Source organism: Podarcis filfolensis (assembly GCF_964270895.1).
Source record: "Podarcis filfolensis genome assembly, chromosome: W".
In the NCBI taxonomy this organism is placed as follows: Eukaryota; Metazoa; Chordata; class Lepidosauria; order Squamata; family Lacertidae; genus Podarcis; species Podarcis filfolensis.
Genome location: NC_139619.1, coordinates 24,647,979 through 24,664,746, shown reverse-complemented (window position 1 = coordinate 24,664,746; position 16,768 = coordinate 24,647,979). Strand labels below are relative to the sequence as shown.

The window sequence follows — 16,768 nt, the reverse complement described above, 5'->3', positions numbered from 1 at the left end:
TGAGCGGTGGTATTTTAACATCCTTCCCTCTCTCTTGCAGGCATATACGATCCAGAACTTCCCCCCTCTTCTCCTGCTTCCAAGGGGGGTTTAATATTTTTTACTGCTGGAAATTTAGTCCTTTACAGTAGGCTTTCCAAGACTTTAGCTTGCAGCCTCTTTGCTTCAGTCTATTTACAAAAGGGGAAGGCGGACTTCCTGTTTTGAGCCTCCCCGTTTCAGTGCCAAATTAAGTCTTTTAAAAAAATCCAATTCACTCTACTCACGGGTAGTTGCTTTAAGATCAAATTGTCGACAGGAAAAAGTCAGCGCTCTCCGGCAACGGCTAAGCGGCTTCGCTCCGTGGAAGAAGCAGTCGATTCAAAGCACCGCGCCGCTCACCCCACTTCGCTCCGGATCCCCGAAACCGGGTTTCCCCGCGAGTAGGGAAGGCGCAAAAGGTGCCCGCCGAATCCCACGTTCACAGGCTTCACCCGCCTGTGATTTTTGAAGGGTCTCCGCCTTCGCCGTGGCGGCCAGACCCGATTTCCACGAGGCAAACTCCTCCCGATCAGAGGAATTCCGCCATTACCAAAGGCGCTAACCCGGAAGTCCGATCAACTGGCATAGCTAAGGGTTGTATGACCACAGAAACAGTCTTGTGGAAATATCTCTCTTTTGCATCTCAAGTGCAGGAGCTTCCTCTTCTTGGTCTAGTTGCACAGCCTGATGACTCCAAGTCATCTCACAACCAAGGAGATTTAGATATAAAAAATTATAGAGGTTCCACTATAAAATAGTTTTTATTAATGAGCCCTGTGAGCACCTGCCTTGGAGTGGGTTCCAATGGTCCACTAGCCTGATTCATTTAAATTTGGCTTTGTCCAGGTCCTCGGGCAGGATGCGACCCTTTTTGCGAGCCTTGGCTTTCTTCCTCTCCACCTTGGCCATCTTTTTATTCTGGAGGTTCTTGCGGCGCTTGTCTTGCCGCTGCTGCCTTTTGTTCACTACGTTTTCAGTCCACTTCTCCCACTGCCTCTGGCGCTGGGCTTTGTGCTTCTCCTTCCGCTTCAGGCCAGTCCTCGTCATCGCAGATTTTGACCCCTTCTGCCTTGTAGAGGACATTTGTCCACTTCATCTTTACTTCCAGCTCCTTGGCTTTCGCCTCATCCTTGTCTTTCAGATTTTTCAGCTTACTCTTCTGAGATTCCAATCTGCTCAGGAGTTGCTTGTAATTCTTCCCTGTCAGTGGAGTAATGTTGCCTTTCAGTGCCTTCCTCTTTTCCACTTTGCTAAGCCCTTCCTCATGGACTTTGACCTTTTTGAAGACAGTCTTGGCCTTGGTGTCATTCTCTGGGGCCTGGGGCTCTGAAATGGCTGCGGAAGCCTCCTCTGCCTCCTTCTTCTCCGTTTTTTCTTTCATCCTCAACTCTTTTCTCCGGCGTTTCTTTCTCTCCTCATATTTCCTTCGTTGCCTCTTCTCCAACACTGCTGGGGTCAACTCTTTGCTGTTTCCCTGTTAAGAAACAGCAAGTTGAAAAGAAAGAGGAATCGTTCAAAAGAGCAAAGCAAACTTTTTAAGCTAAAAAGACAGTACCTAGAATAGGCCACTAACATATATATTATTGTAAATCTGGTCACTGTATTATCTTTACCATTACATTTAAAAGCAGGAAAGCCGGCAAGGATTATTTCCTTCAAGAGAATTTCAGCTGGAAGACTAACAATGTAATTATACATTACTGGATGCCACAATCAGAATATTGGGGGGGGGGGACAAAAGACTTTTATGCATGATTTAGAAATCACTAGTGACCCCCCAAATGGAGACTGCTTCAACCTGTCCAGCGTATTCCTACAGAACAACCATAAAATCCATCTTAATAGCAGGAGGATACACAGACTCAAGACCCTGGTACCCTGTCGACTTAATCCAGAAAACAAAACTTAGGTTGCAATTCCTAACCTACTTACCCAAGAGTAGGCCTCATTGAACTCAGTGGGACATACTCTGAAAACAGTATTATAGAACTGCTCTGCTAATTTCTATGTAGCTAATAATAATAGTAGTAGTAGTAGTAATTTTTAAAGGAATAATTTGTATATGTCACATCTCTTAAAAATTTTCCATCCCAAGTACTCTTAGAATGACCGCTCCCCGCTTAAAACGGGGGGCGCCCTTTGCATGGACGCGTGCAGCCCCTAGATCTGGAGCGGCTCCAACAGCATAGGCTTGGCTTTGCCTTCCCTCAGGTGGGATACCTGGAGGTCTCCGCCTACCTCAGTCAGTTGTCCAATCCCACCTGGGGGAAGCGTAGCCAAGGAGACCAGGCCAGGTAGGGGAGGGATTACCTGCCCACACAATAGAGGGAGGAACTTACCTGGGAATCCTCACTTGGCGAGTACTCTTAGAATTGTCACTATTTATTAACTAAACAGTGTTGGGATCTATCTCAGTTTCAAAACACACACACACAGAGAGAGAGAGAGAGAGAGCGAGAGAGAGAGAGAGAGAGAGAGAGAGTATCTATATATTACACATGTTTATTGGAACTGTGGGATAACTAGCCTCATATAATCAATGTGCTTAGCTCACTTTGGGAGAGACTGGATAATCAAGGCTTTTTTCTCCCCCAGTTTACCTGAGCAGCTCAGGTGTAAGAGGATGTGGTGGTTGCTCAGCTTTCACAAGTCACTCTTCAGTTCCTATACCAATGATTTAGGAACTTGCACCACTGTAATTAAGCCACATTTTACTGCCTGTGCAGCTTTTTCTGAATGCTATGTGGAAAAGCACATGAATCTGACATTTGGGGAGCTTGTAAGTAAACTTTTTAATTTGCCAAATGTGTTCTTTTCCTAAGCTACTGAAAGAGGGAAACTTAGGAACTCACTTTAAGTGGCATATTTTAAAAGTCTAAATACCTTTATTTCCATACTTTACTTTGTTGTGTATTTTGCTATTTCAAACCTCTGCTGGTGTTCTCTTGCCAAAGAGTACTTGCCCCAAACTTGGATCATGGTACCCAGGAATTCTCATTTTTGTATACCTTTTTCTCTCTCTTCTTGAACCAACAGAAAGGTTCTTCATTTGCATACTTAGGCTCATGCTTATCCTTAGGATCACTGCCTATCTTTCTCGTAGGGAGGGGTAAGGTGCATAGGACACTGGGAGCTTAGAATGCATTGCTTAGTATTAGTTACAGATAGGTAGCCGTGTTGGTCTGCCATAGTCAAAACAAAAAAATTTTTTTCCAGTAGCACCTTAAAGACCAACTAAGTTAGTTCTTGGTATGAGCTTTCGTGTGCATGCACACTGAAGAAGTGTGCATGCACACGAAAGCTCATACCAAGAACTAACTTAGTTGGTCTTTAAGGTGCTACTGGAAAAATTTTTTTTTGTTTTGCTTAGTATTATAAGTTTAGATTTTTAGCCATGTGTTCTAGAAACTTTCTTTTTAGAGTGAAAACATTAAAGCTAAGATTATTAAAAAGCTGATGTTTTTCATCCAAATATTTCTCACCCATGCTATGTTTGAACAGAATCTCAAAGTACAAACAGGCTTGACCGAAGAGTGTGTTATATTTATGCACTTAGGATGGGGAACCTGTAGCCCTTCAGATGTTTCTAACCATCCCTAACCACTGGCAACACTGGCTGGGGCTGATGGGAGCTGGCTGTTCAACATCCAGAGAGCCATAGGTTTCCCACCCCTATTATACATCAACCACCCTCCATCACATCCTCCAAAATCTGGCCTCCAAAAATGGGTGAACTGTTTTAGTTCAAATCAAGGTAGAGCAGAAGCCAGTATGATATCAACTGGAACCAGAATACTAGAGGCATAGGAATATTTCCACCACACATCTAACAGTGCAATTCTGTGGGTGTTTAATCAGGAGCAAGTTCCATTACCCTAAACAAGGCTTGCTCCCAAATTAAGTTGGCATATGCCTACAACCAAAAATTGGCGTTGGATTCTCCAGGCTTTCTCCACATCTTGACAACTGTTTTTTAAAGGGGGGGTGCTGCTCTTACCTGGCCAGAGATTTCTTGGATCTTCTCATGCAGTCTCTGCTGCAAGAGATTCATGGCTGAAAATGAGCCGGCTGTGCTCTTGTCACCACCTGTAAAGGAAAACAAGAGAAAGCATGTGACCTGTGTCCCATCCCAAATTGCTGCTAAACTCAACTCAGCTAAACTCAGTGGCCTGGTTCACACATAATGCTAAAATATGGGTTACTAAACCATTGCTTAGAGTTATGTGAGGACCCAGCCCAGTAGCTTAACTGACTGGCTGTAGAAACACTCTCACCTGCAACATCGTTTTGGCTTCTGTCCCCTTTCCCCCCAGTAGTCTGAGATCCACTGGAACTGGGTGCAGGATGGATAACTAGGCTAGATTTCTGAATACTGGCATTTGTTGGCTTGGCTGGTGGTGCTTGGTTGCCCCCAGGTGCTGTCTGCTTGCCCAGAGGGGTGCCCACTATCTTGCCTTGCATCTTCAGCTTCTTCTGTTTCTTCTTCTTCTTCTTCTTCTTCTTCTTCTTCTTCTTCTTCTTCTTCGGCTGTCTCCCAGTCCAGTTCCTGGGAATGTTTGAAGGCAGAGACACAAGACTTCATTAAACAAAGAGAGGAAAATATTTTGCAATCTGGTTGACTAGATGCTGTGCAAACATTTCTGCAAGGAATAAATGCCTAAGAACATACATGTTAGAAGGCCCTCCAGATGTTGCTGGACTCCAACTCCCATCAACCTTAGCCAGTATGGCTGATCAGGTATGATGGGAGTTGTAGTCCAGCAACTTCTGGAGGTCTGCAGGAAGCACCAAGACAAGACAACTGAATTTTTCGAAGTTGCATTTTCAAAACACACTACTGCCATTCCATTGTGGCATCAGGACCCTTTCCTGAGCAGATTATAATCTAAAATGAGCTGTGGTTAAAATAAGGGAAAACATTAAGTACCACCACTTTGAGGTTTCATCGCAAGCAGTATATAAATCCTGTGAAATAAAGAAATGAAAATAATTACAATAACCAAGGAGGCTGCACTACTACAAAAAACCCTGATCTAAAGAAGTACGGTAAATGACAGCATCAGATAATTGTACCAAATTTCCTTATTTGTGGCTCAGGGGCTTCCTGGGTGCAAATTTTCTTGGCCAAGTTTTGCAGGTAAGAGCCTTTGTTGACTAAAGTGGCCATTGTGGGATCAAGGTCTCGTGAAGGTAAAAAATAAAAGTAAATAAACCAAAAATTAAAATAAAATCGTAGGATGGTCTCGCAGGGGGAATGTTGCCTCTAAGTCAAAGACGTCTTGTTCATTCTGACCATCCTCCATTTAAAACTTCTACCCAGAATGCTGTGTGAGGCTGCTTCTGCTAAGTCAACCCAAAGTGGACAAAACTCATGGGGCCACGTTTGCATACTCGCTTTTCATTCTGCTTAAAGAGAGAGAAAAATTAATCAATGACATGGATAAACTGAAGGAGACTGATGGCTTGATATTTACAAGTAAAGAAAATAAAAATCCACAGAAAGCCATCTCAATACATGTACAGGCATTTGAGGGGGAAAGTGGACATCTGTTGGCTTGTAAAGCTATTGTGTACACAGGTACAGATTGTACACTCCTTAATATCACATGTGAATGGTTGTTCAAGAGCAGAACTAACTAATTTGTACACATGGGTACCCCAAATTGTACATCTGTTTAACAGAACAGGTCAACAGCCCCCACACATCACATCAGCCAGCTAAATTTTACTTTCCAGCCAACACGTGTGCAGGGTTACACATTAAAGAGAGCTGCTTCTACGCACGCACAAGGGTTTGCGTGAAAGGTTGTACTGATCAACTAATGTGTAAACAGTTTCACAAACTGAAAATATGAATAGCTGTAGGAGCGTGCAGCTAAACAACTTATGTACAGAGGTTGTACACTCGTCGAACGCCATGTGCGAACTAACACATGCTGGCCGCTCACGGGAAGATCATCTCATGTATAGGCGCAAGGCAAACGACTCCATTTGAGATCTCCCATCCTGTGTTGGGCAGGCCAGTGAGCAGTTAGCGGAGATCCACCCCCTTAAGGCTTTTTAGGGGTTGGCACGCGTGCAAAGAAGGCGCTGCAACCCGTGTGGCTCACCTCACCGCGTGCGCTTCTCTTGCAGGAATCGCAAAAGCGCACTATGTGTGGCTCTCTCGCGCCGTGAACTGGTCACTTACCTGGGCTGGAGAGGAAGGCGGAACTAGCCCATGGCCCTTTGTCACCAGCTCGGCGCTCTATTGGTAGACCCTATGAGGAGGCAGCGAAGGATTATGGGACGTTGGAGGAGCTTCGGTAGAAGGAGGAGGAAACGTTTTTCCCGCCCCATGGGTTGGATGTAGCCAATGAAGGAGGAACCGTTCGCAAGAGAAAAAGGAAAAATGGCCGCCTGTCTGCAAGAGGATTACATGTATTGAGAAAGATATTGAGATAAAACATTTATTTGTTAGATAATCGATCTATTTATTTAGACTTCTTTTGTGACTACAGAGTAGGAGAGCGATGCACCTGGCTTCTCTCAGTTTTCAAATGCATGCTTGTGCTTTCAGTGACTGGTGTGTTTACTACGGCGGGAGAAAGGCTGAAACTTTTCTGAATTGGCGCGCGGAGTAATGCAGCACGAATGCGGGTGGAAGGCTTCTAAACAGGGGGTAATGCACCCCTTAGTCCCGTATGTTGAGTTCTGGGCGAGTTCAGATCAGCCTTTCTCAATCTTGTTGGCTTCTAAGGTTTTGGGCTTTATGATTCCCATCATAGCAAGTCAGAAAGCTGGTCCATTGGTCCATCTAGCTTAGTGTGACCCGCACTGACTGGCAGTGGCTCTCCAGGGTTTCACTCTCCCAGCTCTCCATGAAATGATGAGGACCATCTTCAGAAATAAGGTTCCAGATCTAAAAGGGATGGTTTGAGTAAGATACTGTCATGTACTGAGTCGGACCATTACTCCATCTAGCTCAGTACAGTGGTACCTCGGGTTACAAACGCTTCAGGTTACAGACGCTTCAGGTTACAGACTAAGCTAACCCAGAAATAGTACCTCGGGTTGAGATCTTTGCTTCAGGATGAGAACAGAAATTGTGCGGTGGCAGCGGGAGGCCCCATTAGCTAAAGTGGTGCTTCAGGTTAAGAACAGTTTCAGGTTAAGAACGGACCTCCAGAACAAATTAAGTTCTTAACCCGATGTAATGGTTCTAGGGGTTGCTCGTGTGTAAATCGGCGCCACACCTGGCTGTGTTACCTTGGTGAACTCTTCTGTCCGGACAGCCACTCACCCGTGGCTGTCTCAATCGCTGGCAGAATCCGTCAGTAGGCGTTTCTTGAACTTCTTCCAGCAAAGAAGCTCTTTGACGCCTAGTCGCCGCCTACTCTCCCTGCGCGGAAGCCTTCTGCGCAGGGAGGGTGTGGGCAGCGGAGGACCCGAGCTCTCCCCGCTGGTCTCCGGCGAGGAGTCATGGAGCCACCTCGCCGATTCCCCCATCTGCCCCCCTTCTCCACTGGTGCTACGCTGATTTCCTTCCCCAGAAGATGGGCTGCTTCTCTCCCTCCCGGGACGCTCTCCGGAATCCCTCTGGAGCCCTCCCTCTCCCTCTGGCTCCGATGGCAGTTCCCTGACATCCACCTCCTCCCCAGGACCCCCTCCACCCCCGGCGCGATTTTCCGATTCAACCTCGTCTCTTTCCTCGGCCGACGATGCGGGGAATCCCCTGAAGGAGCTGTCACCATCCTCTGAGGATTCAAAACCAGCTTCCCACCCGCTCCGATCTCTTCCCGCAGGGTGGACCTCCCAGTCTGATTCTTCTCTCTCTGACACCTCCCCTCCCTCCTCTTCGGAGGCAGGAAAACCCACAAAGTCCCCTTCGTCGTCTGTGGTTCCGAATTCTTCCTCCCAGAATCTCGCTAGTGGTTTTGGCTTATCCGGGAACAAACTGTGGAATTCTCCCACCAGATAGCCGTCATTGATTGATTCAGCGGGGACCCACGTGTTTTCTGACCTGGGTTCTCCCTCCCAAGCTACCAAGTACTCCACCTGGCGACCTCGCCACCTTGAATCGAGTATTTCCGTGGCTTGGTTGCGGTGTTCCCTCTCCTCTACCAGCGGGTGGGTGGTGACTCCTTCCTCCCGCCCCGGAAATTCCCGCCCCTCCCTGTACGGTGAAAGTAGGGACCTATGGAACACTGGATGTATCTTCATGCTGTCAGGCAACTTGAGCCTGAATGCCACGGGGTTCACCTGCTGTGTTACCTCAAAAGGTCCCAGCCACCTCGGCTGCAACTTCTTGCACCCTCTCCCGGCACGTATCGGATCTCGAAGGAAAACTTGGAGAACTCCTGAGCCCATTGAATTTGTCTCTGGTTGAGCACTCGCGCGGTCCGCCAGTATTCCAAGTTCTTGTGGTCAGTACAAACCTGGATCTTGTGCCGCGCCCCTATCAACAGATGTCTCCATCGGCGAAACGCTGCATAGATAGCTAGCAGTTCTCCGGATCCACGTGCAGGAGCTGCTCTTCCGACGCGAACGCTTTCTTCAGGCTTTCAAAGGATTGCTGGGCCCCTTCCGTCCAGACGAACTTCTTTTTGCTACTGAGACAATCTGTGATGGGTGCTGTTAAATGGGCGAAGTTCTTGATGAACTTCCTGTAGAAGTTGCTGAACCCTAGAAACCTCTGCACGTCCTTCCGGGTCTTGGGGGCCTTCCATTCCAGTACCGCCTGCACCTTGTTGGGGTCCATAGCTAGGCCCTTGTCTGACAACTTGTACCCCAGAAACTCGACCTCCCTTGCGTGAAATTGGCATTTTTCCAGCTTGACCCACAACTGGTGCTTCTGCAGTCTCTTTAGCACTTCCCTGACGTCTCTGACATGTTGCTTCTCATTGTCAGAATAGATTAAGACGTCGTCCAAGAAGGCTACGCAGTTTTTGTACAGCAGGGACCCCAACACGTGGTGCATGAAAGCTTGAAAGCAGGCGGAGCCCGACTGTAATCCAAAGGGCATAACTAAGTACTCAAAGGCTCCCAGGGGGGTGAACATGGTAGTTTTCCATTCGTCCCCCTCCCTCATCCTGATCAAATTGTATGCTCCCCTGAGGTCCAGCTTGGTAAAAAATTTCCCCTGCCTCACCCGTGTTAAAATGTCGTCAATCCTGGCCATTGGGAAGGTCACGGGTTCTGACACCAGGTTGACGCCCCGGTAGTCCAAAACGAGCCTGGGCTTATTAGTATCCTTTTTGTCCACAAAGAACACCGGACTGCCCCCCACCGCCTTTGATTCCCTTATGAACCCCCTCTTCAGGTTCTTGTCAATAAACTGCCGCAACTCCTGCATCTCCCGGTCGGACATGGCATACAGCTTACCCACCGGCAACTGAGCCCCTGGGAGTAAGTTGATTTGGCAGTCAAAGGGCCTATGGGGGGGGGTAGTCCATCTGCCTCCTTCTCGCTGAAGACTTCCTTCAGGTCAGCATATTGTGGTGGCACCTCCCCTTTTTGTTCCACGGCCAGCCCAGCCACCCTGGCCACCGTCATTCTTGGGTTCTCCCCTCCCAGACAGTGTCCTAAGCAGTAAGCTGACCCAAAGGTGACTGACCGCTGATGCCATGACACTACTGGGTCATGCAGTGCCAGCCAGCTCATCCCCAGTATTATTGAGGGTCCTGCCAGTGTGGCCACGTGGAAGGCAATGGTCTCCGTGTGCCTGGAAACCCTCATTCGCATTGGCGGGGTCTGGTGTGTCACTCCCCCCCCCAGGAGTTCCCTGCCATCGATGGTGGTCACTTGCAAGGGAAAATCCAGAGGCAACAGGTGGAGTTGGTGCTCCAGAGTGAAGTCTCTGCTGAAGAAATTACACGAGCTGCCCAAATCCAGCAGTCCCTTAACTTTGACGGGGTGCCCATTCAGGAGTTCTAGCACCACTTCTATGGCTATAGCTGCCTTGGGAGGGTCAGACTGGGGCACTTCTATTGGTTGCTGGCCTGGCTGCTGCCCCTGCTGGTTGGCAGCCAGGCGTTGTCGTTTCCCTGCGCCTGCCCTCCCTCCCTCTTCTCGTCGCAGCCAGCAGCCCCCACCATCCCTTGCCAGGCTTTTCTTTGAGGGCAGACCTTAGCAAAATGTCCTGATCGTTGACAGAGGAAACACTTCTTGGTAGTTTTCCACTCCTTTCCCTCCCTTTTACGACCTTCACTGGAGTTTGAAACCTCGCGTGTGTGCGCGCGCGCCATTATTTCCATTGGCTCCGCCGCCTGGGAAGGCTGTCTCGGTATCTCAGGAATGCGGTAGTCATGGAAACGTTCCCCTCTCATTTCCCGCTTCTCCTGAGCCCGCGCTTCCTGGCGTACGCCAATCGCAAGCACAGCCTTTGTGAGCTCACCCAGCGACCGTGGTCGGGGCGCGCGGGATAACTCGTCTTTCACTGTGGGGGACAGACCCTCCTCAAACAACATTTGTATCGGTTCAGAGTCCAGATCCCACCCGAGCCGGTGGACTAACATTGCAAAACACGACCAGTAGTCTCGGACGGACTGGCTCCCCTGCTTGCACCCCATCAGTTCCCGCCGAGTCACACTTTGCTCCACCTCACTGGAGTACATCGCATCCATTGCCTGGAAGAATTTCTTAAGGTCCTTCAAGGCATCATTTTGCGTCGCCATTAGGGGCCTGATCCATTCGTGTGCCCCATCCTGCAGATGCCCCACAATGTAAGCCACCCTCTCCCCATCATCAGCAAAGTCATCTTTCTGCAGTTCCAAAGCGTACTGCACCTCCGTTCGGAAAGCATTGTAGTCTTGGGGCTTCCCACCAAACTTGTGTACCAGCCCCGGTACCTTCCTTGCGATGGGGGTGGGTCTGACGTGTGCATCCTGAGTCCGTCTTTCGTCCAGCCGCGCCGTCAGGATAGCTACATGCTGCTCCAAGTCTCGGTTCCTCTCGACCAGACTGCGCACTGCAGCTGGTTGCTCCGTCTCTCCAGCTGTCCCTGTTTGGCTCATCGTGCTGCCTCTCCGGGGCTGCGCACAAGCAACGTCAGTGACTGACGGATTGCTGTAATGGTTCTAGGGGTTGCTCGTGCGTAAATCGGCGCCACACCTGGCTGGGTTGCCTGAATGAACCCTTTCTGTCCGGACAGCCACTCGCCCGTGGCTGTCTCAATCGCTGGCAGAATCCGTCAGTGGGCGTTTCTTGAACTTCTTCCAGCAAAGAAGCTCTTTGACGCCTAGTCGCCGCCTACTCTCCCTGCGCGGAAGCCTTCTGCGCAGGGAGGGTGTGGGCAGCGGAGGACCCGTGCTCTCCCCGCTGGTCTCCGGCGAGGAGTCATGGAGCCACCTCGCCGATTCCCCCATCTGCCCCCCTTCTCCACTGGTGCTACGCTGATTTCCTTCCCCAGAAGATGGGCTGCTTCTCTCCCTCCCGGGACGCTCTCCGGAATTCCTCTGGAGCCCTCCCTCTCCCTCTGGCTCCGATGGCAGTTCCCTGACACCCGAGGTACCACTGTACTATCTGCGCTGACTAACAACAGCTCTCCCAGGTTGGGTGAGCTATAGTCCTTTCTTCTACAAAATAATGTAGCAGTCCAGTATTTGTGGCTCTAAATAAATAGGAAGCTGCCTTATGCTGAGGAAGTCTATCACAGAGTTGGGACTGATGTGAGTTGTAGTCACTAATGGCTAATGAAGCAAAATAGGCTGGAATGTGACCTGTGGGTATGTATTTTGTAATGCATGCATTTTGAGGTGGGTCATGGAGATGTGCAGTTGATGGAGAAACTGTTGGGATCTGTTGCAAATTGAGGTTTTTTTTCCAGAAGCAATTACATCCTTCTGGGCTGTGTCCAGAAAATGGTGTGGGTGTTAAGTTGTGGGCGAACATATCAGACGACACAGCGATTCTTCAAACAGCTCTTGTTTATTCAGAGGCAGAACAGAACTGGCCTGAAGAGCTCAGTCAGCCTGCTTATATAGAGCTCCAGAACAATGTAACTGTTGCAACTTTCTAAAACTATCCAGTCACTGAACGTCACTTTCGATCCTTCATTTGCATAACTATCTACAGTATCCCCCTGCTGGCCCAGGGTGAGAACTTCAGTACATAACACCCCTCCCCACCGAGATAAGGCGTTAGTTACAATTGTAATTGTTTCCTTATATACAGCACTACACGTAATGGTTCAATTAGGCACAAAAGCATATCGGTTACATTTCACATACTTAGACCAACAGTGATACATGTCCAACAACATAGTCCTTTAAATAAGTTGGGAAACTCTGCCAGACCGCTGGGGACTGGTAGCCAAGTCCGGGGGGGCCACCCAATTCTTGCTGAGGCTGTGGTGCGACCCTAGGTGGCGTTAAAACCAAGTTCCCTGGATCCGCTGCTGTGGGTGGAACCTCCGCAAGTGGAGTTGGTGGAATGTCAGGCACGGCAGTGGTCTGAGTCTGTGGTAAGTCTGGCAGACCCTCTGAAGTGGCTTGGTTCGGCTCCACGCCGGCAGTTTGCGAGAGAGGTGTAGGTGGAGCTTCACCATCTGTAAGTGTCTGTTCCGGAGCCACGAGCGCACTTGGGGGCACCACGGTAGTGTCCAAGTCTCCAACCCTGCACCTAAGCTGGTCTATGTGCCGGCGCCACAAGCGTCCGTCTTCGAGTGCCACCTGGTACAAGCGAGGTCCAGTGACTCCCACAACTGTGGCTGGCACCCAAGGAATGTCCCCCACAAAGTTCCGGGCAAAGACCTGGTTTCCTGAAACAAATGACCGTGGCGTGTTGGCACAGCCTGCGGGTTCGGCCACGGCAAAGTCCGGGTGCAGCCGGTCGAGCGGGGACCTGAGGCGCCGGCCCATAAGCAGTTCGGCAGGACTCCGCCCTGTGGCCGCGTGAGGGGTGATGTGTTGTACGAACAAGTATTCGGCTACCTACTCGTGCCAGTCTCCCCGGTCCAGGCGCGCCAGTGCCTCTTTTGCCGAGCGCACCATTCTCTCTGCTTGCCCATTGCTGGATGGATGAAATGGTGCCGTTAGGGCATGGAGGATGCCCAGTCCCAAAAGGTACCGCTCAAAAGTGCCTGATGTGAACTGTGGTCCATTGTCGGAGACAAGGACATCAGGACACCCATGCGGCGCAAAGAGGCCTCGCAGCACCCGGATGACGGCCTCGGTAGTGGTGGAGGGCATCAGGGCCACCTCCAGCCATTTGGAATAGGCATTCACTGTGCAGCAAAATGCTTGTCACAAGACAGTTGTTTACATTCCACAGTCAGCGTTACTGTTGGGTTCCCACGGGAATGGGAGACTGGATGTGACGTTCACTGGTTTCCTGTTTTTCAGTGTTCTCTCGGTTTCTTTGTTAGAGAGACAGTTGTTTCTCTGCTCTCACAGAGGCAAGATGCATGTTTGTATTCTCTCAGCATAGAGTGGAAATAAAGTTAAGAATGTGGCACATACTGCTTATCCTTCTGCTGTGTGGACTACTCTGCTTGGGCTCAAGATAAGACGAGCCTGTATCAGCTTCAGATGGGCCGAAGCTGGTCAAAATCTCACATTTTTGGTTCCGGGCCCAGATAAACGGAATCGGAATGCCGGCAGAGGAACAGAGAGACGGAACGCTGTTATCTGCTCTGCGCGTCAAGATGATTGATGAGAGGTATGTGCTCTTGCAACGGGCAGCCTGCCAGCTCCTAATTAATGGCTTTATGGCTGGACTTTGAACTTTTAAAGCCGTTTGCCGCGGCAGAGGCTCAGAGGCTCGGCAGAGGCTTGAAACGGAAGTGCTTTTGGAAGCTGGAAGCTGCTGTAAACACAGACGCAGCTTGATTAATGCAGCAGAGATGGGTAATGCAAGGCTGGCTGATGCTTTTGGGATTCCAAAGCTCGATAAAAAGAATTACGCGACCTGGGTACTGTACGCAAAGGCTCTTATGCGAAAAGAGGGTCTATTTGACGTTATTACAGACACCCCCCCAGCTCCGATGACGGATGAATGGAGAGCTAAGGATTCCAAAGCAAGGGGAACTCTTACATTGATAGTCTCCTCAGAAGAGCTCTGTCTGTTGCGTGATAAGACCTCAGCCAGAGAGATTTGGGACACTTTAAGAGATGCTCATTTAAGAACAGAAGCTGGTGCTTCTTTGTTCTACTATGCCAAGCTGCATGATATGGCACTTGCTGAAGGTGCAGATGTGCGTACACATCTGATGGAGATGCAGAATCTGAGACATGAGCTGCAACAGAGAGGACTCACCTTTCCAGAGGCTGTGTATTCCTTCATGATACTACATTCTTTGGGTTCAAGTTGGGAGTCCGTTGCGACTCAGATTGCTGTTCAGCCAACTGCTCAGATCACAGTAGCACATGTTACTGCCGTGATTCTGAATGAAGCGGACAGGCGAGGTGCTAGCTGCATGGGTAAGGGGGAGTCTTCACAGACGTCATCCCAGAATGCAGTGGAACCACCAGATGGCGCCAAAGCTTTGAAGGCAGTGAAATGCTACTCATGTGGATGTCTAGGCCATATGAAGAGGGAATGCAGATTTCCCAGGGCCAAGACAGAGCAACGCAGCGAAGGCTCATCGCGTGGTAAAGGCAAAGACAAAGGCAAAGGTCCAGTGTCCAGGACAACGCAGCACAAGGCAATGGTCTCACGCTTCACTCCAAAGGTTGCAAAGGTCCAGAAGATGTCTAGATCTTTCTTCGTGGTGGATTCGGGCGCAACGCGCCACTTATGCAACGACAAGCGACTGTTCGTGTCTTTTACACCGCAGGAAGGTGCGATTCACCAGGCGGATGACCACACGATCCCCAGTCAAGGCTACGGAACTGTTGTTCTTCACAGTTTGGACTTATCGATACAAGATGTTCTCTACGTTCCAAATGCTGCACACAATCTACTCAGTGTTGCGCAGCTGAATGAACGAAAAATTGACGTTTCCTTCAAGAACAAGAAGTGCACCATCACAAAGAAAAACGATTATGTATTGCATGCTGAATATGTTGATCATTTGTTTGTTTTGTATTTTGATGATGATGTGCAGGATGAAACTTGTGGCATTGCAGGTTCTAACAAAAGTTTGCATGCAGGATGTATTCATGATTTTCACAGGAAATTTGGTCATTTACATTTTGAGGCAGTATCTAAAATGCCTGCCTTGGTTGAAGGTGTGACTATTAAACCCTGCAGGTACCACATGAAGTGTAAGGCATGCGCAGCAAACAAGGTGAAAATGGCTGTGAAAGGTAAGGTGTCTAGTAGACAAGCTACAGAACCATACCAGGTAGTGCATGCTGATTTGGTTGGTCCACTATCGCCCTCTTTGGGTGGAAACAGGTACTTCATGGTTCTCATTGATGCATTTTCCAGGTATATTTATGTGTACAATCTCGAGCAGAAATCAGAGGCTTTTCCAAGGTTCAAAGAATTCTGTACTTGGTTGGAAAATGTGCATGGTAAGAAGATAAAAACTCTTTTCACTGATCGCGGGGGGGAATTCACTTCTCAGCAGTTGGAAGCTTTTCTGACTGAGAAAGGAATTCAGCACAATCCAGTGGAGATTAGAAAATGTTTCCAGAGGTATTTTAAACAATTATATACACAAGGGCCACAGAAAGAAATTGATATAGATCAATTTTTGAAAATAAATGGACTACAAAAAATCTCTCAAGAAAATAAGTTAATGTTGAACTACAAAATAACTGAACAGGAGGTAGAAGGTGCCATCCAGAATATGCAATTGGGTAAATCTCCAGGACCAGACGGTTTAACTTCAAGATATTATAGATCTTTGAAAGACTGGATAATACAACCATTAAAGGAAGTTTGTAATGGAATTTTGGAAGGGAAAAAAGCACCAGAGTCGTGGAAGGAAGCTTACATTACACTTATACCGAAAATCGAGTCTGAAAAGACACAACTTAAGAATTACTGCCCCATATCTCTGCTTAATGTGGATTACAAAATGTTTGCAGACATTCTGGCTAAAAGATTAAAAAAAGTACTAGTGGAAGAGATACATAAAGATCAAGTAGGCTTTCTTCCGGGCAGACATCTGTCTGACAACACGAGAAATATAATTAATATATTAGAAAAATTACAAGTGAACATCAATACTAAAGCAGTTTTGATATTTGTAGACGCGGAGAAAGCTTTTGACAACATTTCTTGGAGTTTTATGAAGAAGAATCTTCAGGGGATGGGGGTTGGTCAAGGTTTTGGAAATGGTATAGGTGCAATTTATTCAGAACAAAAGGCCAAACTAATTGTCAATAATGTGGTGACGGAGGAATTTAAGATAGAGAAAGGGACACGACAAGGCTGCCCAATTTCCCCATTGCTCTTTATTTCGGTCCTGGAGGTTCTCTTAAATATGATTAGAAGGGACCAATTGGTTAAAGGTATACAAGTCGGAGCCAAAAAGTACAAATCGAAAGCATTTGCAGATGATTTAGTACTGACATTACAGGAGCCAGAATCTAGTACTAAAAGAGTATTGGAATTGATTCAAGAATTTGGTCAGGTTGCAGGATTCAAGTTGAACAAGTTAAAAACTAAGGTTCTAGAGAAAAATCTAACACCGATTGAGAAAGAGAGGTTTCAGAAGGAGACAGGTTTAACACTGGTTAAGAAAGTAAAATACCTGGGGGTTAATATGACTGCTAAGAACCTGAACTTATTTAAAGATAACTATGAAAAATGTTGGTCAGAAGTGAAAAAGGATTTAGAAATATGGTCAAATTTGAAGCTTTCCCTGCTAGGCCGC

General features: G+C 48.1%; 1 long non-coding RNA gene and 1 pseudogene across 2 annotated transcripts in view; one reads left to right on the top strand and one right to left on the bottom strand.

Annotated features, from left to right (window-relative positions):
• Window positions 1-763: 763 nt before the first annotated feature.
• LOC310753866 (surfeit locus protein 6-like) lies at window positions 764-6,306 on the bottom strand (annotated as a pseudogene). Its single transcript, XR_014552319.1, has 5 exons — window positions 6,212-6,306; window positions 5,095-5,424; window positions 4,296-4,567; window positions 4,019-4,107; window positions 764-1,495 (listed from the first exon to the last, which is right to left on the bottom strand). The product of XR_014552319.1 is annotated as a surfeit locus protein 6-like (transcript).
• Window positions 6,307-6,342: 36 nt separating this feature from the next.
• LOC310753874 overlaps window positions 6,343-16,768 on the top strand; it is a 54,911-nt gene continuing 44,485 nt past the window's right edge. Inside the window, exon 1 of the long non-coding RNA XR_014543478.1 lies at window positions 6,343-6,586. This is a non-coding gene — a long non-coding RNA (uncharacterized lncRNA). The remainder of the gene's footprint in view (window positions 6,587-16,768) is intronic.